This window comes from Ambystoma mexicanum, chromosome 7p (assembly GCF_040938575.1).
Source record: "Ambystoma mexicanum isolate Mex_15411 chromosome 7p, UKY_AmexF1_1, whole genome shotgun sequence".
Classification (NCBI taxonomy): domain Eukaryota; kingdom Metazoa; phylum Chordata; class Amphibia; order Caudata; family Ambystomatidae; genus Ambystoma; species Ambystoma mexicanum.
In genome coordinates, this window is record NC_090939.1 from 294,170,994 (window position 1) to 294,196,414 (window position 25,421).

General features: G+C 46.2%; 1 protein-coding gene across 1 annotated transcript in view; it reads right to left on the bottom strand.

Moving 5' to 3' along the window:
* Nucleotides 1-23,440, bottom strand: part of BACH1 (BTB domain and CNC homolog 1) — a 483,307-nt gene extending 459,867 nt beyond the window's left edge. Inside the window, exon 1 of the mRNA XM_069636362.1 lies at nucleotides 23,313-23,440. The gene's annotated coding sequence lies outside the window, so the exon portion shown is untranslated. The remainder of the gene's footprint in view (nucleotides 1-23,312) is intronic.
* Between the last annotated feature and the right edge of the window lie 1,981 nt (nucleotides 23,441-25,421).

The following is a 25,421-nucleotide window of genomic DNA, read 5'->3' on the forward strand; positions in this document are numbered from 1 at the left end:
AATTATCTTTACATTGGGCGATTAGTCTTCACCCTTGGATCCCCCTCAGCCGGGCTCCGATCACGTTAGCCTCCCTCAGTCAGGCTCAAACCAACCACTCACTCTGGACATCCCTCAGTCGTGTTCCCACTTGTCATCACAATGTTCACGGGTGTATTACTGCTCACCCTAATTCGCAGGCATCCCTCAGCCGGGTTCACATTTGCCAATTATCACAGTTCACATGGCGTTCCCCTCATCCATGCTCAAATGACAGTTTTGCACTTCCATTAGTCGGGTTCAAACTTTCATATTCCTCCAAGACTTCTGCAACATGCCAAGGACTTTCAATTGTACAAGGGGTTTGGGTTGACCCTTGTATGATCACCTCGACACCTCAGTTCAACACATACTCCCTGTTCAGGATTGAGGCATTAGTAGAGTCCTTCGATTGAGCACCCACTTGGAGCCGGACCACACTAACTGATACCTATTTTGTTTACAAAAGTCCTTTGTGCTTTAGTCTTCTTCCTTCATACAATGTTGCTTTTGCTTTCACAACCTTGAGCCCAACAAAGTCTGATCTATTATCAGCTCTTTCCGACTCACCTGCTGTGCCAAACTCTGTTGGTGTCTCCTGCACAAGGACCGTACCACAATGGCAACCTCTTCTCCATGCCCTGGCTATCAGTGCAGGAGGGTTCCATGTACCCCTGAGATCCTTCGCACTATTCGCCAGCTGCGATTCCCCGTCTTACGTTTCCCTTCTCGGAGGCTCTGCGGATCTGGGTTGAAAAGGGCAAGGGCAATTCCCTCAGGTCTTGCCGCCTTTCTCCTCCATTTGAACTGTCGTCCTGGAATAGCTGCTTCCTCATGCATTTGGCCTTGCTCAGAGTGTGCTTTTGTGGTCCGCCTTTTATCCCTCTGGGGAAAGGAAAGGGAAGTCAGGTGTGTGTGTAATTCTTGGCAATTGCCTGACTCTGCCTGACCCTTGTGTTGGCACATGTCAGGTATACAGCTCTAGTGTTAGTCTGTCGTCTTTCATGGTAATCGGTCTGTGAGAAAGTGTTCCTATCAAGAAAGGGGGGGGTTGAGTTTCTAGATATCCTATGTGGTAGGATGGGGAAAAGGTGTCATAAGGAAGGGGGTACCGCACCTCGCTCTTCAGTGTCCCACTTCCACTCGCCGAAGACACCTCATTCAGGTGATCCCCCACACTGGTCCACCCCCAGGAACTGGATCCAATAGCAATGGCCTTGTCCTGGCCACCTGGATGACAGATCCCCAGGGACTAGCGAGTGAGACACCTTCAGGTTTCTCACATACCCTTCCTCCATGCGATGTAGCCGCATATGTTTCACAGGAGAACTGGGAAAGGAAATCTACATTTCCCTCGTCTTTACCTTTTCGGTGTTCCTCAGTGAAACAGTAGGGTTGCAGGTTTTTGAGCCATTGCATGACACAAGGGTTGGAGTCCTTCCATTGGCTAATCCAAACTATGGGAGAATGGTCCTTAACTAGTGTGAACTTTCTTCCTAAGAGGTAGTATCTAAGATGGATAATGGCCCACTTGATGGCCTGTGCCTCTAACTCCAGCACAGAGTAATTTTTTTCATGTGGGAAAGGTTTGCGACTTGTAAATAAGATGGGATGTTCTAATCCATCGCAAACATTTAGAGAAATCCACTACCTTTAGTATAGGATTCTGGCACAAGGTTTGCTTCAAGGTGTTATAACATATATCATCCGCGTCAGTCCAAAGGAGTTACTGGGGTATGGCGTTCTTGAGTTTATCTGTCAACCTAGCTTCTTTTGTCCGAAACATTTGGGACAAACCTACGATAATATCCTATTAGCCCTAGGAAGGCTCTGCGATCCCTTTTAGTTTTGGGTGTAGGTGTATCTAGGACAGCTTTCACTTTCTTATGTTGTGGCTGTACATTCACATTCCCTACAAAGAAGCCGAGGTATTTCACGGCTGACTGGGCTAGTCTGCATTTGGATGTATTAGCAGTTAGGCCAGCCTATCTTAGGACTTTCATTATATTATAAAGATGGAAAAGATTATCCTCCCAGGCTATACTATAAATGTCGATATCATCAATATAAGCTCCACAGAAATCGGTATAGGGTTGCAATATTTTATCCATGAGGCGTTAGAAAGTGACTGGCGCGCTGTGTAAGCCAAAAGGGAGGAATTTGAATTGAAACTGTGCTAGGGGCATTGAAAACTATGTTTTTTCCTTATCAGGCCCATATACTAGGACTTGCCAGTACCCTTTTGTTAGGTCTTGGCTTTAGAGAAAGGTGGCGGTTCCGAGTTTATCAATTAGGTCATCGATGCGTGGCATGGGATATGCATTGAAGTCAGGAATTGCATTAACTTGATGGAAATCAATGCAAAACCTATGGGAATGCTCAGGTTTAGTTACCAATACGATAGGTGAAGACCAGGGGCTCGAAGAAGGCTCGATAATATTTGCTTTCAACATTTTATTTACTTCCTCATCTACTATCTTTTTACAGGCTTCCGGAAGTCTATACAGTTTTAGATGCACCACTTTTCCCTTAGGTGTTCTAATATACTGGTATGTGCCTTTTATTCTTCCTGGTTTTTCTGAATATACATTGGGAAATGATGTAACTACATCTTTTAGACCTTCTTGTTGTTGAATATATAGCTTTGGAGGAATTAAGCCAAAGCATTTTGTTTCCTCTGGAACCAAAAAGGGTAGTGCTTTGGCATGGGTGGCTGACAGGTTCTCTTTCCACTCTTTTAAGAGGTTTGTGTGATATAAATGTATCTTCATCTTCTGTTTTCTGTCCGGTTGGGCTACTTTATAAGTACAGGCTCCTGTTCGTTCTAATATCTCATCGGGCCCATGCCACTTAGAGGCAAGTTCGTTTTCTGAGGTTGGTAAGAGGACCAATACTTGCAGTCCTATGTAGAACCATCTTAAACTCACATTCTGTCTTAATTGTATTTTTGTTAGTTCTGGCCTTTTTCCATATGGGTGCAGACTAGATCTCAAACAAGTCTCATATGCTCTCGCGTTCTGGTAGCGGTTTGCAAGATGAGAATAGGTGCCTTCATCTCATTCGTGCCAGGTTTCCCAGAGCTTATCCAGTACATCTCTAGGCTCTATACCATAAAGTTGTTCAAAAGGAGAGAATCTTGTAGAAGACTGAGGGGTTTTCCTCACTGCAAATAGTGCCCAAGGGATCATTCGGTGCCAGTCTTTCCCGTCTACCAATTTTCGCAGGATTAGTTTCAGCGTTTTATTGAATCCTTCTGCTAAGCCATCAGTTTGGGGATGGTACACAGAAGTTCGCAGGGTAGTAATGTGGAGTAGCTCTTTGACTTCCAACATAAGCTTGCTCATAAAATTTGAACATTGATTGGTTGGTATTTCCTTGGGAAAGCCGACCCTGGAAAAATACAGTACAAGGTGTTTAAGGATTTGCTGTGTGGTATTATTCCGCATTGGGAGTGCTTCAGGGTATTAAGTTGCATAGTCAACAATCACAAGGACATATTTGTTTCCTAGTCTGGATGTTTCTAGAGGTTAAATGATGTTCATCCGATTCTTGAAAAAGGCACTTCTATGATTGGCAAAGGATTCAGAGGAGTAGATAATGGGATGTGCGTGCTGGTTTTCTGGCATATTTCACACCTCTGAATAAAGGTCTTTATATCAGCGTGGATACCTAGCCAGTACAACTTGAAACTGATATGTGCCTGGGTTTTGGATTGTCCTAAGTGCCCCTCAGTAAGATGCGAATGTGCAATCTCCAGTACAACCTTTCGGTGGGTCTTGGGGATTACTAACTGCATCTTTACTAATCCTTCTGTAGATTTTTTACAACCACTGCTTTAAGAAGACAAAGGTGCTTCCCTTCTCTATACCTTCTCCTTCCGGAATAGCTTGTAGGAAAGCTTCAGCGACAGCTGGATAATTTCGATGGGCGAAGCATAGGTCGGCATAGATGGTAGGCTCTTCTTCCTTCCTGTCTTTGATGTTAAAAGGTTTATCAGCTTCCCCAGAACCTAATGTACCTCTTTCTGTTTCGTCTGGTACACTTTCTTTAAATTGAGGAAATGGAGCCCTTTCCAGAATTCCTTGAGCAATTTGATCCCCATGATGTACTTCAAACATGATTCTGTAAGAGAACATTTGCGTCCACCCGGAAGATGGGATTGATGATGCCTGCTAAAATGTCTATATCGAACTTCAATGCTAGGCCAGATTTTGGGGCCAACCTTATGTAACACCCGTGAGGGGTATCAAAACCAAATCTGTAGGAATCATTCCTCTTTTCCCAGGGAAGACAACAGCTTCCCTACTGCTACAGATATCTGTAGTGATACACGAAATTGCAACCTTGCCAATCAGGGCTTTAGATGACAGCATTAGCCGCTGAAAGCCAATAGTGTATTCAAAGTATGTGCTAAAAATGCTGACAGTAGTCTGTTGTAGCACTTCCATTATGCAGTAGTGAGCTACAAGGGATATGCAGGCCTAGTATGAAATAGGTCAAATTAAGCATTGTTGATAGACAGGCAGGGAGGGCCCCTAGCTATGTAGCTAATAGGTTTTTGGAGTGTTTGGAACATCATGGCACCTATATAGCGCTTAGATAGCCAGTCTTAAGCGCTATAAACACTAAGCTATGAGTGCATGCCTTTTAGAGCTTGCAGATGGGGTTAATACATCCCTGCTTCCCTTAGAATATTCAGCCTCACTAACGGTAGCCCTGGCTCCAAGCTAATCTTCCTTTTCTCTGGGAAGGTACTGATAAGACATTCCTCAGCCAGCGCAGATGGGAACAAGGGAGGGGGTAGGAGCGAGCAGGGAGCATCTCAGAGAGAGCTGGGTTTTTTCCATGAGCCAGTTGCACAGGGAAAGTTCTGGAACTGTGCGTCATGGTGACTGACAGCAAGAGATTATAAAATATCCATGCACACATGGATCAGGGGGAGATCGCCTGTGGACTTGATTCGTGTACAGTCAGGTGCCCGGAATTGGCTCTCACGGTGTCCTCCAGCCTTGTTTTTCTATGAGCGGGGCTTGTTTTACAGCTAGCTTATGAAAAACCCAGGTCTCCCAGGGCTGATTAAGGGACGTAAGACTGTGTTTCTCTATGTTTCTCTATATTTCTCTATGTTTCTCTATGTTTATCTAAGTTCCATGTTTCACTATATTTTGCATTGCTCTTTGTTTTATGCTTTGTAATATTCTCTAACTTGAATCCCAAATGTATATGAAATTCACTGCTTAGAATAAATATGCTAAAACTTTGAGGGTGTCATTTGTCACTAGCATGAGATCACTGCTCAGCACAATAGAACATGTATTTTGGGCTGAATTGGGTATTTTTGCTCTCAAAGGGCTGGCCCCGAGGAAGATTTTGCCCATATCAAGACAATATCAAAACCTGTTGATTCTTTTGTGGCAACAAAGGGGCTAGAAGCTCTATGACTTTTACGCCTTCCGCGAGCATCTTGGAAGATAACTCATTCTGACTCCATCTTTTCCACAAGGATGAGTCCTTCTTCATACATCTAACACCATTCCGAAATAATGTAGCCATACTTGAGTTAATCTCTGATCCCGGGTTGAAGGGCTCTATGGAATAGTCGAACAAGAGAAGAAAAGTTGCTTTGTTTCAAGCGATTGCTAGCAGAATAAGGGCTCGCTCACGTATTTCTCCACTATTTTGATTTGGCCGCACACACCGTAGACGTTTTAAGAGTTACAAGGCTACTGTGAGTGCACCATACTCCTCTTTCCCCCTCAGCTTAATGCTGTGCTAATTCTCTGTAATATGCATTCATTGCATTGCCAGGTTTTTAGGAAACTAAGCAGTTAACAAAGTCTCACACAGTATGAGTCTGATATTTAATTAATATGATATCCGAATGACCAGTTATTGAGATTATACTTAGTGGCTTTGAATATGTCTATACATAATGTGAATGTTATCGCTAACTCACCAGAAACTGCCTGACCCTGTGTTAATGTTTTACATTGGCTTTATATGCACAATTCTTACAGAGCTTTTTTCTCTCCTGTATTATCTATCTACAGTTCAAATCTTTTTGGCTCATGAAGAAGAGAGAAATATCTTGAAACGTGTCAGCCACTCACACTGAACTTAACTTTCTCTGTTATATGTGTTCTCTGATTAAATCATTGACCATTTGTATGAAATATATAAAGCGTGGTTTGCTTTTACTTTTTTACTAATGCAAATACTCTGAAAAACAAAGTTGAATAATTATTTAACTGTCTAGTGACGGGATTTAAAGGTGTGCACGGACGGGAGGGTTCCGTTTTGGATCCTCTTTCTCTTGACCATACCATACCATACCATACCATACCAGAGCTTAATGGAGCAATGGCTTGCTGTATCACTGGGCGAAAGTGAAAGAAAAGCCTTCAGACAAGACTCCTGAGATCGTCTGGCTTTAACACATTCGTTGTAGCCACTTCGGCCTTTGGAAAAATCTACCAGTTGCCATCAGAGAAGTCGACAACCACCTTCATTTCCATAAAAGAGTGAAGACTTTCCTTTTCAAGAAAACTTAAGGACTGGAGCTGCTAAGCACATACAATTTTGCATTTTTTCTTAGACTTGTACCCTACCTCTCGATCTGCTTATTATTGCCATTGTACTCTTTTGCTGTGCTGCTTCCTTTTGTTTTCTGCACTTGTGATGTACTTTTTCTATGCACGTATATCCCTATCCCTGTTTTGCACTTGTTATGTTGTGTTCTTGCAATTTGTAACACTAATCTCTTCTCCCTACCCTGTCCCATGCGCGTTATCGATTTGAATGTTCCCTTTGTCTATAAAAAAAAATCAGATTCTCATTGCTTCCCCCTTTTGCCCTAGGCTACACAATTGATCTGTTTTGCGTTTGGCGTCCTATAAAATCCCAATAAAATCCCAATAAAATAAACACACAAATACAAACACTTACTGGTCCCTGTAGCCGATATTTAATAAGTCCTTTCGAGAAATGTATTTGCAGCAGGGCGCTCTATATAAAGATTCAATTAATAATGTGTTGGTACATGCACAACAACCATCCATCTCAACCACAGATGTGGACAGGATATTGCAATCATTAAAGAATGGGAAAGCACAGAACCCAGATGACTCAGGCACTTGGACTTACACCACCTTTAGGTATAAGCATAGACGCCTGGCTTTGTAAATGTGAGGACTAATTGTACACAAGACAAAAAAAGGCAGACCTTTTGATTTTGCCAATGCTTGTTATTGTAGATTTCCCCCCCACCCCGTCTTAATGTCTGCCATATTTACAAGCACCTTGTTTGATCTGCAGCCTTATTTGCTTTTTAATTTCTCTGCTCTGCACCTAACATACATGCTCCAGAAATCAGCCTGGTCTCATTTGCATATCGATGACACTCTATTGTTTGGAGTAGACAGTGCTGCTTTCTTCTGGTAAATCAAGTTATATTTTCACACAGGATGGATATGAAAGAGTCGAGTGGGGCAAGTTGAGTGAATGGACAGTTGTCTGCAAATTAACATTTGCTCACTAACTTGTATGTTTTTCAGAACTCACACTAGATAAGTATACCAATTCCACTTTGAAAAAGGTTGTTAAGAGTAAAATACACTGACAAAAAATATCAAAAGCTGCTGTGAGGGCGTGCCTGCCACAAATAACCTCTCTGCGTCCCAAAGTAGCGCACTATTGTTTCTTGGGTCTTTATAAACAGTTTGGGCCAGGGGTTCTATGAGAAAATGTTCCGGCCTACCAGGGTCCTGAGGTAAATTGGGTGCTAGGGACGTCCCTGTCTATCTCGACTTCATGGCCTTTCCCTCCTCTCTAGACCAGGCGTCTGTAACTGGGATGTTAGTACTTTCCAAGGGTAACACCTGTCTGTCTTCTTGCTGTCTTATTCTGGTGATGGTTTCCCGAAGGTGACAGCTGACTAAGTCCCTGGGATTTTCTCTTCCCCTAACCTATCCCACTTAGTACCATAGGGAGTTAGGGATGTTCTCCTTCCTCCCGCCGTCATACTGTCTCTCTGTTCTCCTACCTCCACCCTTAGATATGACCACTTTCTCTATTCCTCTACCTCCAACTACCACACTACTTTTAATATCTCTGCTACTATCGCCTTCCTTTCTCCTCACTACTACTCCACCATCTACTCAAACTCTTCTGTTGGTACTAGTTCTACACTACCATGACTACCTCTCCCCTATTCCTACTTCTCCTATTACCACTACCACTCTTACTAACTCTCTCTCGCTACTATCACTTCCATTACTATCGCTACCACTCACTAACACTTACTACTGTCCACTACAATCAACTACCACTTCCTTGAAACACTTGTGTATAGGCGTGTTATAAATGCCATATCATATCATACTACCACTATACTCCCCCCACAACTACTATTACCTCCACTATCGCTACTTCCAACTACTACTATCTTCTACTACCACTACAGATTAGCTGTTTACAGTCTTTCTGTGGGCCTTTATATACATTAAATAGCCCTAATGGTATAGTGGATCACCCTGGCCTTCAAGAAGGCCTTTATTTATAAATTTCCTGGAGGGCTAGTGGATTTTGTCAGGCTGCCTATAGGCCGGATGTTATTAACAGGTTCACTGTTGGGTTAGTGGTGCAGTCTGTCTGCCCAGGCTCCAGCTGACAGTCTGCTGGCAGTGTCCGGTGTGATTCGACTTGTGACACCCCATGGCGAAGCGTAACCCGCTGCTGTGCACACCGCAACCCGCAGCCCTGCCTTCCTCCGTCCTGTGTTGGCTCCAGCGTGGTTCCCAGCACCCTCTGGCTGTGGCGCTGCTTCTGCCCTAGTTGAGGCACCCTCCTTGGCGTTCCTCTGTGGTGGAGAATCCTGCCTCCTTTGCACCGCCACCGGCATCCTTAAGGTGAGAAATGGGTCGGAGGGAGTCAACCGGCATTCCAGACTGGTTCTGGGGTATGGCGGGCTCCCTCCCACCTTTGATAGGGCCTGGAAGCAGGCCCTGTCACACTGCTTTAATGAAAGCGATGCATGCAGTAGTCCTTCCTCGCAGCAGTTTGGTAAAAGTTCATGTATCTCATTATTATTGCATGCGTGTATGTTGCACTGCAGATTTCCTAATAGTGTGTATTACATTTTTTGCATTTCGATTAACTTTTTGTTCTGTGCCTTTGTCGTGAAGTGTGTGTGCTTTGTTGACTGTTCTTACACCTACCTAATATCAGAGAGGGGCAGAGAGAAAAAGCATTCTCACAATATTGATCATCTTCCTCAGAGCAAACGCTCGTTTGGACTACATTTCCCAGGCTCCTTAGAGTTACATTAAGGGAAACGTCAGGGGCCTCAGTGCCGGCACTTATACAACTAACCTGTGTAGCCTGCCCCTTTAAGGGCACACGCGCGGCAGAGTGATGCAACTCCAGGGCGTGTGTTGGTAATAAACAGGGCGTTTCCACGGCCGCAGGAGTGCAACCGTGGAGCCCGGACAGCAAGCACTGTGTGCATTGTACTCTGTGGCTGGGGAGGCTCAAGGGGGCCGGATAACTATTCCGGAGACATGCAACAGTGGCGATGAAGTTGAGGGATCGCTCTGACACGGACTCACTGGGCGAAAGCGGTGAAAGAAGGAAGGGGCATTTTCTACATATTTTCATGCCACGGAGCCCGCAATGTCAATGCGGTCGGCCGCCATTTCATCCACATGGTGGTGTGGGTTGCGGCTCCTATTAGGAGTGCTTGTGTGCCTCCCACATGAATTATTTGAACCCCCTTTCTAAGGGGGCAGCATCTTGCTGCAGATCAACCATTGTGGAGTGTTTTGGACACTTTCTACTCGTCGTGTGTGAGGAGGAGGGGAGGCCTAGTAGTTTTTTTTTCCTTCTCCTCCCCTGGACCCCACCCCAATCAATTTTTGGAACTTCTGGCCAATGGGCTACAGAGGCTACTCCATTTTTCCTGGCTGTTTGGACATTGTTGGTGGGGCTATCATTACAGCAAGCCCTAGGGTGGTGTGTTAGCAAGTGACTGCATGCTCAATTATTTTATATTCTAGACTGGGCTCAGGAGGTTGCACTTGGTGACTATGAGGTTTTGGTGGAAGGGCGTTCACCAGAACTAGCCAGAGGGAAGTGTTGGCTACCATCGGCACACTCAATATTTTGGTGCCTTCTGCCTGGAGGGCCACTTGTGAGTTGCGGCCCCAGTGTTCACCTGGGGTGCTCATGCTCTAACCACCATAGGTGACCCGGATGATGGCGCAGGACCAGCAGGCCCATTGGGTGCACGTGTGCCGAGACACCAATGCCCGAGTTTGATATTTCTGGGGCCCCATCAAGCCTTGGACCAAGGTGGAGGCTCTGGATAGATCGGCTGGACATGCACTTCCAGGCCACGGGGGAGACAGATGAGGACAGAAAAGTGGCCACACTTTTATACTCGAGCAGGACCAGCAGTTCAAAAGGTTTTTCAGTCCCTGACACCTGCGGATGCATCGTACACAGCGGCTAAGAATGTACTGCGTGAGCATTTGATACCGTTGGCCAAGGCAGATTATGAAGACTTCGTCTTGTGCAGTGCCAGACAGAAGGGCGATGAGTCTCTGGACGCATTCTATGGAAGTTTGCACCAGATGTTGCTGTCGTGTGCCTGGGAAAAACCCCAGACCATGGTCAGGAACCAGCTCATACAGGGCTGCTCATCTGGAAAGCTGAGACGGCAAGTGCTGCGGGAACCGGGACTCACACTGCCCCACATATTGGAGCTAGGCTGGTGTCATGAGGTATCAGAGGTGTGGGTGACTAAAATGGTTGCAGTGATAAGACCAGGGAAGACAGAGGAGGTGTGCACCATGGGCCGAGGTCAAGGAGGGAGAGAGGCTCGACGTCCAAGTGATAGCCAGCGTGACAGAGGTGCCAGAACCCTTGAGTCCTGCCTCAAGTGTGGATACGATCTTCCGCACCCCGCAGAGTGTCTTGCACAAGAGAAAGCCTGTGGACGCTGTGGGGCACTCAGCCATTATGCCCATATGTTCAGGGCACCTTTGACGGTTGTAGTACAGAGCGGGCCAGTAAGGGTAGGTTTCTTCAGGCCACAGCGCCAGCCCAATGTTTCCCAAGTAGACCAAGGGGATGATGGTGTGACTCATGAAAAAGAGGAGGAGGAGCAGAACATTTTCTTTATATCCAGCATCAGTGTGCTACGTGCCACCGCCAGAAAGAAGCCACAGTGCTTAGTGAAGGTTAACAAGTTGACGGTACCGGTGTTGGTGGACACTGGGGCGTCAGTCAACATGATGGCCAGGGTGCACTATGATGCCATGGTGGCACCGTACGCAGACCAGAAGCCCAGGGCGTGGGTGTTCACTTTTGGAGGGGAGCAGTCCATTCCATTGGCTGGAGTGTTTGAGGTGAATGTTGAGCATGGGGGGGTCATCCAACAAGGCACAGTTCTATGTGACGAGCGTTAGCAGTAATACTCTCCTGAGGTTTGCAGCAGCAGAAGCATTGGGCATTGTGAGTTTCACCAATTCAGTGTATGTGGAAGATGTACAGGGGCTTCTTGTGAGATACAGCCAGCTCTTTGTGGGAATAGGCCATATGGCCGACGAACCTATTAGTCCATACAGCCAATTGCACTCAAGCATCGCAGAGTCACATTCCATCTGCGGGACCTGGTAGACATAGAACTGGACAATTTGGTGGACATCATTGAGAAAGTAGATGGACCGGCCCCATGGGTGTCACCAATAGTCATTGCAAGAAAGCCAAAGCAACCCGATTTGGTGAAGATCTGTGTGGACATGAGACTCCTGAATAAGACCTGCAAGCGAGAAAGGCACCTCATGCCCACGATTGATGACATCATTGCAGAACTGCAAGGGGCGCAATTATTTTCCAAGCTTCACCTACAGATGGGATACCATCAAGTGGTGTTGCACCCGGATTCAAGATACTTTACCACCTTTACCATGCACCGAGGCCTGTACAGGTACAAGCACCTGAGCTTCGGGCTGTCGTCAGTGGCAGAGGTGTTCGAAAACATCATCCCTGGGGCCCTGGTGGATCTAGAGGATGTCCTCAACATCACCAATGACATACTGGTGTTTGCAAAGACAGAGGCGGAACACATGAAATGGCTGGTGAGGACTCTGGAACGGTTGCAGTTGTTGGAGCTGTCCATGCATAAGGAAAAATGTGAGTTCCTCAAGTGAAGCAAAAACGAAGTGTCGACAACTTATGAACACTCTGGGCCCATGCACACCTATTATGCTGAAGCAGTCTTCAGTCAAGTACTTAGTTTAGCTTATATGGCTTTTCAATCAAAAGTAATTCAGGATACACTCTTATGAATTAATTTTCTGTACTGTCAGGGCCCGATTCTCAAGTTGGTGTTAATTACCCAAAATGTCGTAAAAAGTGCTAACGACATTTTCGGTAATTACAACCTATTCTGAAGGTGGCGCAAACTTCCGTATTCGGACTGATTGTGCCACTTTCGGAATATGGGTGCCGGTTGCTGGGAAGGGCTGAAAACCAACCTAGCAAACAGCACTTTCGTTATCTCTCCTTTTGCATGGCTATTCTTGTGGCAATCCTCCAATTTTGGACCTGCCTGAAATTGGCGCCGAATTACGGTACCAAATTGGTGTCGTACAGGAGGAGTGTCACAAGAAGCATGTGCACAGGAGTAATGCCACAAGAAGCACACAACTGTGTGCAGATAGTGACAGGTGGGTCCTGCACTGCATCATAGTTTGCAGAAGACTGCATACTGCCATCCATGGTTTTACTATGGATGGCAGTATGCACTCGTCTGCAAACAAAGATAAATAAATGCAGTGCAGGACCCACCTGTCACGATCTGCACACCCAAACAGCACGTGCTTTTTTGTTTTCCTCTCAGCAGCATTTTTGTTAAATAACGATTCCCTCGTTATTTAACAAAAATGCTGCCGAGATTCTGCAATCCGCCTGTTTCTGTTAGAAACAGGCGGATTGCAGGGAAAGCACTATCATGCTTTGCGAAGATGCCCAGGCCCACATGGGAATAGCAGTGGTGCCTGGATGTCATGAAATGGCACTGTGAGTCGTGCTATTTAGCACCCTCACTGCGCCATGATGAGACTCGGCCCTCAGTGATTTCTTTACCAGTGGTAAAAGGAGCAAATTGGACTTTCAATTATACATCATGTTATTGGTGCCTCATCATGTAAATTACAATCCAACAAAACAATTTAAATAAATTAACTCAACGTGTTTCAAGACTTCCATCTCTTCTTCAGGAGCTAAAGATCATTTCATCTTCAATTTTCAACATATAGTACTATAGTAAATTCAAAAGAATATATCAGAACATATGGCCTCATGTCTATTATACCATTTCAGTAATTTTGTGATTTTTGTTTCTTGATACTTCACCTAGTTTTTCTTTGTGGTGTTGTGAACTGGTGCACCTTGGTTACAAGTTTAAAGTTTAAAGTTGAGGAGAGATTCAGGGCAGAACACCTGTGAATGATGCGTTTATGGGGAGTGTGAGACTCAGAGTATCGAGTTTAGCTATCATCGATGTATGTCGTGCTCAACTGGGAAAGTTTTCATTACCTTACTATGCACTGCCTTTATGCGTAGTGGCGTAAGTTCTGATTGGTACGCGTTGAGTTCATTTTTTTTAATTGTTTTGTTGGAATGTAATTTACATGTTAAGGCACCAATAGCATGATGTATTATTGAATGTCCAATTACCACTAGTAAAGAAATCACTGACTGGACAGAAAATGAATCTATAAGAGTCTATCTTTAATTACTTTTGATTAAAACACCATTTATAAGCTAAACTAAGTACATGACTGAAGTCTGCTTCAGCGTAATAGGTGTGCATGGGACGCCCCACTTCTTAAAAAACCTGGAAGTTATCCCAAAGACCCAAGCAACCTCTGACCATCATGAACTGTACATTTCTTTTGAAGATACTCAATAAGATTGCAACATCACCGTTTCAAACCTTTGTGGAAACTAATGGGGTTCTTCATAACAGGCATTCTGCTTTTAGACCAGCTCATCGTACAGAAGCTGTGTTGGTTGATCTCCAAACACACATGCTAGGTACCATCGAAAAGGGAAAGGCTGTCTCTTGGTCCTTCTTGACTTGTCAGCGGCTTTCGACTTGCTCGACCATAACCGCCTGCTAGACACCCTTGGTCTCTTAGGAATTTGTTATAAGGGAGCCATTGAATGGATCCAATCTTTCCTGTCCCGCCACGTGTGCAGAATTTTTTGGGGCAACGATTTTTCTTCTCCGGCGCCCATTCAATGCAGTGTTCCCCAAGGAGCCTGCATGTCTCCTGTGCTATTTAACCTGTACATAAGACCCCTCTGTATGCTTTTGGAGGAATCAGGTATTTTTTTTACAAACTACACAGATGACACCCACCTAGTTCTGGAAGTCAGTGGGGACTACGCACAGGATTCATCCAATCTCATTCACATCTACAACTTAATAGAGCTGTGGATGACAAACAATTGGATGTGCCTCAATGGAGACAAGACTGAGTTTTTGATCTTTGGCTCTTCACAGGCCTGTGCAAAACTGAATCCAAACTATAAAAGCTTCACAATTAACAATTGTGTAATTCCAGTTCAAAACAAAGTAAAAACTCTGGGCACTCTCTTTGAATCCTCCTTGAATGCCGACACTTATGTCAATCAGATTAGTAGAAATTGCAACAACTACCTTCAGTTGCTGAGGACCATCCGCCCTTTCCTTACCGAAGAGAACTGTGCCACTATTGCCCGCTCAACCATACTATCGCAATTGTATTATTGCAATGCCCTGCTGACGGGAGCAAATAACACCTGCTTACGGAAATGTCAAGTCATTCAGAAGGATGCAGACTGATTCATTAACAAAATTCCAAGGAAGGAACACATCTCAAAGCACAGGAGAGACCTCCATTGGTTGGCAGTGCAGGACTGCATTAATTTCAAAGCAGGCACTGTTCCTCATTGATGCCTCTTTGGGACTGGTCCACTCTATCTAAAGTCCCTAGACTTCCGGTACTCTCCTACCAGATCATTACACTCCGCCAGCCTAGCACAGATCCACTGCCCGGATGTAGACACACTAATGGTTTAGGAAGTTCTTTCCATATTTGTGCCGCAAAATTATGGAATGCCCTTCCTCTCAAACTTAGATTGGAAGAGAACTACAGGGTTTTCCGCTGGGCTATAAAAACTTACCTCTTTAAGTAAATAGATAATCTAACTCACTTGTGGGCCTCTTTAGGATCTGGAATCTGTCCTGTCACTATGTTCGTCTAAAGTGTAATCGTGCAGCCCCCACTCTTTATAAGCCTGTTAATTCCCATAGACCCGATGATGCAGTACATAAGAGGTCCATTTGAATCCAATCTGGCCACCCTCCAATTGAGACGGACACCCTTGTATTATGATACTAGCAAGCAGCTTGTCATTTACATATTACGAGAAACATTTCAATTTGTGTCAAGTCTAATAGATTGAACCTTTCACTAGAAATCAAAACCACTGTGCGGGGGGAGCGGGGCACGGCACCATGTCCTGGGGAGGGAGGTGAATTCAGAATACATTCACAAGATGGCTCCTAAGTATAGAAAAGCGCAGTTCTTTAGTAACATTCGACTGTACTTCTCCCCCTAACAAATTGCAGGTTTGTCTCCAGAGGTCCTGTGTTTCCCTAGATTTAGGCCTTTGTTACATTTTTAATGTAAAACAAGTTTCCATATGCAGCTATGTGCATCCTACAAATAGGATTTACTATATGAAGTCAGTGGGCCATGGGGTTAAATGTAGACATATCAACAGAGCTGAACTTGTTTGGCTTGATCTCGGCTGTTCAAAATATGCCAATGCCCTACAACAAAACAGAATGTTTGCTGGCAAAAGCCTACCACTAGCGACAACTAACAAGGCGTGCAATAACCTTTTCAATAGGATGGTGCAATATTTTAGCTCCCTGTGTCATTCCAAAGGAGCTATATCCATGTCTATATCAGTCTGGCTAAATTGCAGACTGAGTTCAAATGTTGGCGTCAGCACCTGGCCTTGCTGGATTCTGGACAAACCATGTCACTGTGCCTTAGCTGCTAAAATGTGGAGCCTCACAAGGGATTCAGTTCTCAGCGTGTGCACTTCAAAAATACCCTTACTCAGTGTTTACTACACTATAATGTAGCATTGACAAGGACAAACGTGATGGCTTTTGGATAAAGAAAATGTTGTCTTTGTTGCACTGTATTAATCATACAAAGAAATACGTTTTCTTTCCAAAAGTGTTGGTCGCTCTGAGGATCTTGGTTACAGGTTCTGTTGCTGACTTTCAGTGAATGTAAAAAGAATTTAAAAAATGGTCTTTAATGGATGAAGAGTAGCAATTGTCCCTGATTATTCTTTCAATTGAAAGAAATGAACGAAAAATATATGAGGCAGCAGCAATAAATTATTTTGCAGCTGCAAAATCTAAATCTAGGAGTGTTCTTTAGGCACTGAACATATACATGTGACAATGAAAGTGAATTCTTTTTTGCAATACTTTAATAAAAAAGTAACCAAACTAGCTTGGGTTTATAATGCAATGATTTCATACTGTTGGTCCAAGGGTTGAGCGCAGGCTTGCAGTATGGAATGCCTTCTAGTGTTTCGCCATGGGCGTTATATAGTCTAAATCTACCCTGCTTCAGGCCCATTTTAGTTCCGAGAACTAGCTACTGAAAAGTGCACTAAGGGATTCAAGTGGCACCGCGTATTGTGCCAGAAAACAGTGCCACCCTGCCCTCAGACAGTCCCCCTTTTGCCATTGCCCTACTACTTTTGGTGCCAATTAGCTGCTGAACAAGGCAATAGTCGACCACTATGCAGCAATGTTGCAACCTGCTTTGTTTAAATTGTTATAGTCTAACCTCATACTTCTGTTTTTAGGAACAGCTCCTCTCATAGTTCTCCTCATAAACATAGCTGCAGTCAGGGGAGAAATAGGGCCGTTCTGTGTAGACACGAGGCCCAAACCCCCAAAGGTGAAAAAGCTTGCTGTCCCTGAACACTGTGAGTCTCCTGAACACTGTGTCTGAGACACAGCTTGTTCTGTTGCAGTGTAAGCAGAGCAGCTGCAATATACGACTCCACACGCTGTATCTGAAAGTAGTCCTCTGCTAAACAGCCCAAACTCAAACAATGAAATCGTTCAAAGCTGTACAAACGTCTCATGCTTTGCACTCATTTTACTGTCAGGGTGACAATTCTGGCAGAGGAAATGAGCATCATGCCAAGTGTGCATTGAATGCTCAGAAGGAGTGAATGTTTGAATTGCTAGCACAAGATGTTTGATAAACTGGTGGTCATTCTTATGTTCCAAAAATGCACTTGATGTGTATGCAAAGAAACCAGCATCCTATATTTAGGGAATGCACATTATTTGACACTTAGCTCCGCCCCTCGGCCCCGCCCACACCACTGACATCTGGCCCCAGCCCTGCCCACACCACTGTAAATTCCAATTCCCCCAGACCCCACAATGTGCGAATAGGAGAGGGTCGGGGAGTTTCCCCAGGAAATGCTGTAAATTTCCAGTACTGGCTGCAGTACTTATAAAACGCTTAGTGGCTGCAGTACTAACTGGCTTGAATTGGTCTGCCCCAGTGGCTTCGCTAGGGTTGGGCCAGGGAGGGCCCAGGCCCCTCCACTGAAATCCTGTGCCCCTTCTTTGGCCCCTCACCCTAGAGTGGCATATCGAGCAGAGGGGTAGGGGGCGCAAGACCTGGATATTTGTCAGTGGGACACCTCTCCCAATAGGCACCTCAGTGAGGGGGACTAATGGGAAAGGTGTCCCTCTGGCAGGACAATGTGTGCTGAGCAATTCCTGCTCAGCACTTTTATTGTCCTGGCAGTAGGACACCTTTCTCTTTCCAAATGGGAGAGGTGTCCTGTTGCCAGGACAATGTCCCAAGGAGCTCTGGGCAGCAGAGGGGCTCTCCGGTTGCTCTGTGTCAACAGAGCATTTCATTGTGAGCCGTTAGGCACTGATGGGGGGGGGAAGGGCATAGGGGATGGTGGGGGGGCTATTAGCAGGAACTTTTGTACCTTTGGAATGGGAATGGGAAGGAGTGATCAGAAGTGAGAAGGGTGAATAATGTTGCATGCTTTCTGAAATTACTATGGCTTTAAAATCCAGGGGGATTTGTTAGTCTACATTATTCTACATGATGCTACGGTGACTTTGCATGCAGATGGGGAGAATAAAACTAAAGGCACGCTCTTATTGCTCAACATATTTCTATGACAATTTAGTGTATAGTTAGTTTACTATGAAAGGATAGTTTATTATGTAATGTGGTTGCTTCCAAGGCATTGCTATAGATGAAGTATTATGTAAGCACATGAAATGCAAAGCAAAACCTTAATAAAAATCTATATCAACTAGACCTGGGAAGATGTGCTCAGTTGCTTAAATTGTTCACATCCCGGTTTCACCATTTTAGCAAAGTGTGTGATCCTGGGCAACTCATTTAATCACACTCGGCCTCATCACGAGTTGGGCAGTATCCCGGCGGCCATTACTGCCGGGATACCGCCGGAGCTAATAGCGTTACAGCCAAAACCCTGGCGCTATTAGCGCCGGATCACACGTTTGGCGGAATGGTAATTCCCCATTCCCAAAGAGTCCATTCGGGAATTTCCCATTGGGCCCAATGGGGAATTTTCAGCGCAACTACCGTTGGCGGTATTACCGCATGGCGCATTAAATCCCAGCTCAAAGCAGGGGGTAATTGCAGCCAACCACATGATTTGGCAGACCCTTAATGCGGCAGTAATAGCATTAGCGCCGCATTGAAGGGTTACCGCCAAACTCGTGATGAGGCCACACAGTTATTTGCCATTAAGCTTACTTATGGCAACTTATTCTAAAGTCGCTTCCATGGTGCCTCCAAGTATCAAATACTGATAATGCTTCTTGCCATGTCCATTTCTGCGAAGTCATTTATGTTGATGCAATCCATTTGCAAATTAAGAGGTTTGCATGTATTTTTCCCCAGAGCGCCTGGACAAAGCTCTAATAATGAGTTTACGGCGTCTGTAATGATTCTAGAGTTTTATTTTTTTTGCTGTGTTAAAATATCATCTGCCACTAATGTTACCAAAAATGTAGACTGGGCACGAATGAGACTGTATGGAATTGGGCACACTGCATTTGGGGGGGGAAGTAGCAGGACTTTTTTTGTGGCTGGCCCCCCCCACTCTTGCAATGCTGGATACTACCCTGCCCCCCTACCTGGGCTACACTCTCTGCAGTGCTGTCTGTGGTCCACCAGCACGGCACACACACAGGGTCGCAATACACAGGGCCGCAATGCTGCCGCCGGGGCTGGCTACGGGCACAGCAAATGCAGTGAAGAACATACCATAAAGGTGCACACAGAACAGCAACACATGGGTGACGGTCAGCAGTCCGAGACCAGGGCTTGCCAATGCTAATGTATGCGTGCGCACGCATGTGCAGCTAGGTAAAAGGCAAGCCCTGCCCTGCCTGAGGGAGTGAGGACACAGTGCAAAAAGACCCCAATTTGTATTTCAACAATTGGGCCGGCCCAGCCGTCGATTGTTCTAATTCAAATTGAGGTCCTGGCTGGTAGCTCGCCCCTGACAAGGATTTCACCGGCTGAGCCCACAGCTTTGCTGAGGGAAGCAGGGGGCTCGGTGATGTAATCTGCTGTCCTCTTTTCCCCAGCCGTCACTTGCACATTTGGAGGCTTTTTGCTTTTGCTGAGCCTGTTTCCTTTCTTCTGGCCTGAAAGGGACACACTGCCCTCGAGAAATCAGAGAGCTAAATGTTAAATGTTAAAGGTATTTGAATCGCGCACCGTCACCAACGGAGTTGGTCCCCAGGCGCTCTGGCGGATCTGTAAACGAGAAGGTGGGATGGGTTAGTAAGGTGAAGAGGGAGTAGGATAGTGAGAGGAGTGGTGTTCTGCTGGCAGCTTCACCTCGGTATACAGAAGGTGCTGAGCTTTGGTGCGAATATCGGATCGGTGTCAGTCCTTGTGTGCTGTTGGTCCCGCTTATGTGGTGTTGCGGTGTGGTGAAGGACGTGCGGCTTGTTGTGCAAGAGATGGTTGTGTGGGTTTTTGAGTGAGATAAGTATGCAGAAAGTTTTAGCTTTTTGGTTAGTGGGTTATATGACATTTTAACCTGCTACCATTCACAATTCTGTCTGAGTGGAACTTGTTAGCCTTCATAATTCGATCTAAGTGTGGCCCTTGCTAATATTCACAGTCCTTATTTATATGCGGTGCAGGCTAATGTTCACAATGCTATCTAAGTGTGGCACATGCTTACATTCACAGTTCCATTTAAGTGTGGCACTTCCTAATCTTCCAAATCCTATCTAAATGCAGCGCAGGCTAATGTTCACAATTCTAAGTGTGGGACAAGCTAACATCCCCAATTCCATCTAGGTGTGGCATTTCCTGGCCTTCATATTTGCACCTAAGTGTGGCACACGCTAACATTCACAATCCTGTCTAGTTGAAACGCAGGCTGATGTTCACAATTCTAGGTGTGGGATATGCTAACATTCGAATTCCATCTAAGTGTGGCACATACTAACATTCACAATCCTGTCTGGATGTGACGCCGCCTGAAGTTCACAGTTCTGTCTAAGTGTAGCATTTGCTGGCCTTCATAATTCCATCTAAGTGTGGCATATGCTAACATTCACAATCCTGTCTAGGTGCGACGCAGGCTAATGTTCACAATGCTAAGTGTGGGATATGCTAACATTCGAATTCCATCTAAGTGTGACATTTGCTAGCCTTTATAATTCCATTTAAGTGTGGCACATTGCTAACATTCTCAATCCTGTCTAGGTGCGACACAGGGTAGTGTTCACAATTCTAAGTGTGGGATATGCTTACATTCGAATGCCCTCTAAGTGTTGCGCATGCTAACATTCACAGTAGTGTCTATGTGTGGCACATGCTAACATTCACAATCCTGTCTAGATGCGATGCAGGTTATTGTTCACAATTCTAAGTGTGGCACATGCTAATATTCACAATTCAATCTAAGTGTGGCATTTGCTAGCCTTCATAATTCTATCTAAGTGTCGCACATGTCAACATTCACAGTTCCGGGTAGGGTAATGTCGAGTGGCAGGTGTTTTTTAGAGTAATTGCTCTATTCCCCACCTATGCCACATTTACTTCGGTGGTTGGTGCTGGTTGACGGCTGGCCGATGGCTTCCCCAGCTGACACCTGCAGACACTTTCTGGAGCCGCCCTTTGCCTTGGGGCCCTTAGCCGCAGGGGTTGCTGGGCAGAGGGCTGCCCTGGAAAGGTCACTTAAGAGGAGTGGACTGGCCAATCAGGGTCCGGGGCAGGCTCGGAGGCAGGAGGAGGGAAGACGGATGAGCAGGGGAAAAAGGGAATGCAAAGGCCAGGGTGGGGGGGCTCAGACGGCGAGAGGGGCTCAAATGGAGGCCCAGGAGCCTTTGTAGTTAAATTACCTCACCTGCAGCTCCTCGTGGCAATGGAGATGGCCGGGTGCAGCGTGGTGGATACACTGAGTGCAGACTAATGGAAAGGCCAATCACGGTCTGGGGGTGGGCTGGGAGACAGGAGGAGGGAGGCAGGGAAGACGGAAGAGAAGGGGAGAAAGGGAATGCAAAAGCCGGGTTGGGAGGGCCTCAGACGGTGAGAGGGGCTCAAACGGAGGTCCAGGAGCCTTTTTAGTTAAATTACCTCACCTGCAGCTCCTCGTGGCAATGGAGATGGCCGGGTGCAGCATGGTCGATACACCGAGCACAGGCTAATGGAAAGGCCAATCAGGGTCTGGGGGCGGGCTGGGAGGCAGGAAAGACGGAAGAGCAGGGGAGAAAGGGAATGCAAAGGCCAGAGTGGGGGGGGCGCTGATCGAGAGAGGGGCTCAAACGGAGGACCAGGAGCCTTTTTAGTTAAATTACCTCACCTGCAGCTCCTCGTGGCAATGGAGATGGCCGGGTGCAGCTTGGTGGATACACGGAGCGCAGGCTAATGGAAAGGGCAACCAGGGTCCAGGGTAGAGGGAGGCAGGGAAGACGGAAGAGCAGGGGAGAAAGGGAATGCAAAGGTCAGGGTGGGGGGCCTCAGATGGCGAGACGGGCTCAAACGAAGGCCCAGGAGCCTTTTTTTACCTCACCTGCAGCTCCTCGTGGCAATGGAGATGGCCAGGCGCAGCATGGTGGATACACAGAGCGCAGGCTAATGGAAAGGCCAATTAGGGTCTGCGGGTGGGCTGGGAGGCAGGAGGAGGGAGGAAGGGAAGACAGAAGAACAGGGGAGGGGCTCAAATGGAGGCCCGGGAGCCTTTTTAGTTACATTATCTCACCTGCAGCTCCTCGTGGCAATGGACTGCTCTGAGTGGCTCCATCTCTGCAGAAGACACTGCTTTAAAGGATCATATCTTAAGCTGGTTGACCGCTGTTATAGCGCGCACACTCACACACACACTGCGCTCCTCTAGTTCACATGCCTGTCTGGATATTCTCAGTGCTCTTGCTACATTTGCACGACAAAATGTCCACACAAAGACACTGCTGAGAAAGGAACCCACAACCCCAATTGCGATCTGCACAGACCTTCCCGTAAAGCACCAGCAGCCGGATGCGAGATGCACAAAAAGGCATTATGAACGGTGGGTATTAATGGCACACTTGTGAAAGGCCCCCTACAGCAGATGAGATCAGGACACAATGTGGACACTGTATCATTCCAAAGTGCATAAAAGCACAGGTGTCCATTACCAGCCAATGACCACTGGCAACATCTGAACACATTGCCCATGAAGGCCCGAAACCAGGAGTGAACTTAACTGGTGCTGGACGATATACTGAATTTTGGAGCTATACCAATATATATTTTCAATATCAGTATAGGATGAGACACTATTTGTAACATCAGGATACATACCTATATACAACAGAATTGCTTGCTGTATAAATGCATGATTATTACCTTCCCCGGGCCACTTTGAACTACTTTTCCCCGTCAATTTGGGAAAAACATACACATGCAACATAAATAATAAACAAATAACAAATACAAATACATTGCCCTTTTATAGGCGTCCCCGCTACTTTTCTGTCCCACCCACCTCCCCCTAAACTTGATTCCTGGAGACGCCACTGTCTCTGCCCCACCCCGATTAAGTTTAATGGACTGTGCCCCACTACGTGAAAAAACGAACAAGAAGCGTGAACATTACAAGAAGAATTGCAACACAATCTCATTTACCTCTTCCTCCCCTGTCTGTGCCAGCGCACCCTTCCTTCCTCGGGCAGCTCATCCCCTGGGCTCGCACGTGTGTTGCCGGCAGAGGCAGTGCTGAAGGCACCCAAGAAGCCGAGTCATTGGGCTCTGCTGACACGGGATGAGCGTGCACTTTACTTATCTCCTGGTGGTTCCCGCGGCTCGGCCCCTACAAAGCAATGCAGGCAAACACGCACATATCTTTGCTTGTATATTAAATGCGGTGGCTACACACTGCCCATGCACACCAGACTAATTCTGCTGGAATGTCATGTTCCTAGGCTGGCTGTTTGGCGCTTCGAAGCTATTCCCGCGGTTAGCACGCTATGCAGCTCGAATAAATGAATATTGACTTCTTGTAAACTGCGTTGTATTGCACTACGAAAGCACACAGGGGGAGGGGGGAGGAGAAGTAGGCTGTGTGTGGGCGCCTTGCTGCCTGCATCTCTACTGTGCCTGGGGCGTTACGTTATCTCGGCCACACACTGGTGCGAAACTCCGGGCCGGTGTCGAAACTTTGGCATTAAGATTTTGACCGACCAACTGTTATAGAATGCTGCTCTGCGCAGATAGACGTAGCAGAGTTAGAAATCTTCTTCCCTGAGACCAGGACTGACTGAAGATGTGTGGGGGCCCATTTTAACATGATGTGCGGGGGCTCAATGCTTACAGCAATAGGCTAAGTAGTGTGGGTTCACTTTGCTTCTCTTACCAGATCCCTACCTAAGTAATAAATCACAGAAAACGTATGTGTATGGAAAACTTGTAGGCAGTAGGCATTTTATTTTCTTACAGAAAATACAACACAACAAAATAATTACACTGCCATATGCTTTTGGGCAGTGGTCGAAGTGTACGAAAAGAAGTAGTGGAACTATGTTCCCTGCTGGCCTGCACCCACTCCCCACAAACCCTCCCACACACAATACACACCACCAAACACTTGCACCTGCTGTTTAAGGGAATGTTTAGTGCAGTGCACTGAAAGGGCAAGTTTCAACTTCTTCCTACACTTTTATTTTAAAACGAAACCATTCCGTAACGGTTTCTTTTTAAAATAAAAGTATCGGAGCTGTAAAAGGTATTTTTAAAAAGTAGAGGAACACCGCTCCCGACCGCTCCCGCTCACTTCGACCACTGCTTTTGGGCACATTGTGTCCAGTTCCGAAGTTGCCCAAGGCTCCTCCTGAGTCCTTGTTAACCCTGAGCCTTCGTTCCTGGGCACATGCCGCCACACCTGAGCAGGTGTTCCTTACGCCCGCTCAGGTCCCCCAAAAAGCACCTTACCTACAACCCCGTTCCTGGAGTGCCCTAAAAATGTTGTTGGAAAAACCCCCCATCCCTTCCTTTGATAGGTGCACCCCATCCTGGTGAAACATGTCCGGATTGTTCCGGTGTAAGCCATGTTCTACCCATGCAGTACTTTTCTACTGATTTATTTAGTTTCTTTCTGGCTATTTCAATTGCGTGCCTCTTCTGTGCCCCATACCGGACCCTTCTTGGTATTATCTCTGACATAAAAATCTCGGTTTTCCACCAGCTGCGGGCTATGCTATGCAGCGACTCGCAGATGTTCCTTTGTAATTTACCCCTTGCGCTCACCAGGTCGTTCCCCCGAGATGTATAACCAGGTACTTGGGGGGGGGGGGTCCCTGAAACTTATCAGGTCCGACAGCCTGTCGTGGATGTCCTCCCAGTGCATCCCCGAGAGGCCCCACCAGGACGTAATTGTGTTCCTGAAATGTAGTCCTTGCTTCACTTCTTCCAGCCACCTGCCCGCCCGGGTCACGAAAGAGTGCCCCACTACCCATGCCGATTTGTATGGTCCGGCCTCTGTGGAAACGGGGGAGATAAGTGTCATATCAGTTCCTCCCTTATGTTTTTTTTAAAACATTGCGATTTCCATCCCCCAATTCTTCTCAACCCCTTTGCTCCCATGCCCCCCGCCCATGCAGAGGTTGCTGCCCCTATCCTGAAAGAGTGTGTCCCGAATTCGGCTGGATCTCATCCTGCTTTCGTCACCGCCTGTTTTAATACTGCCTGAAACTGGTACCTGCTGAGTGCGCTGCAGTCCCTATGAATTAATAACTGTCC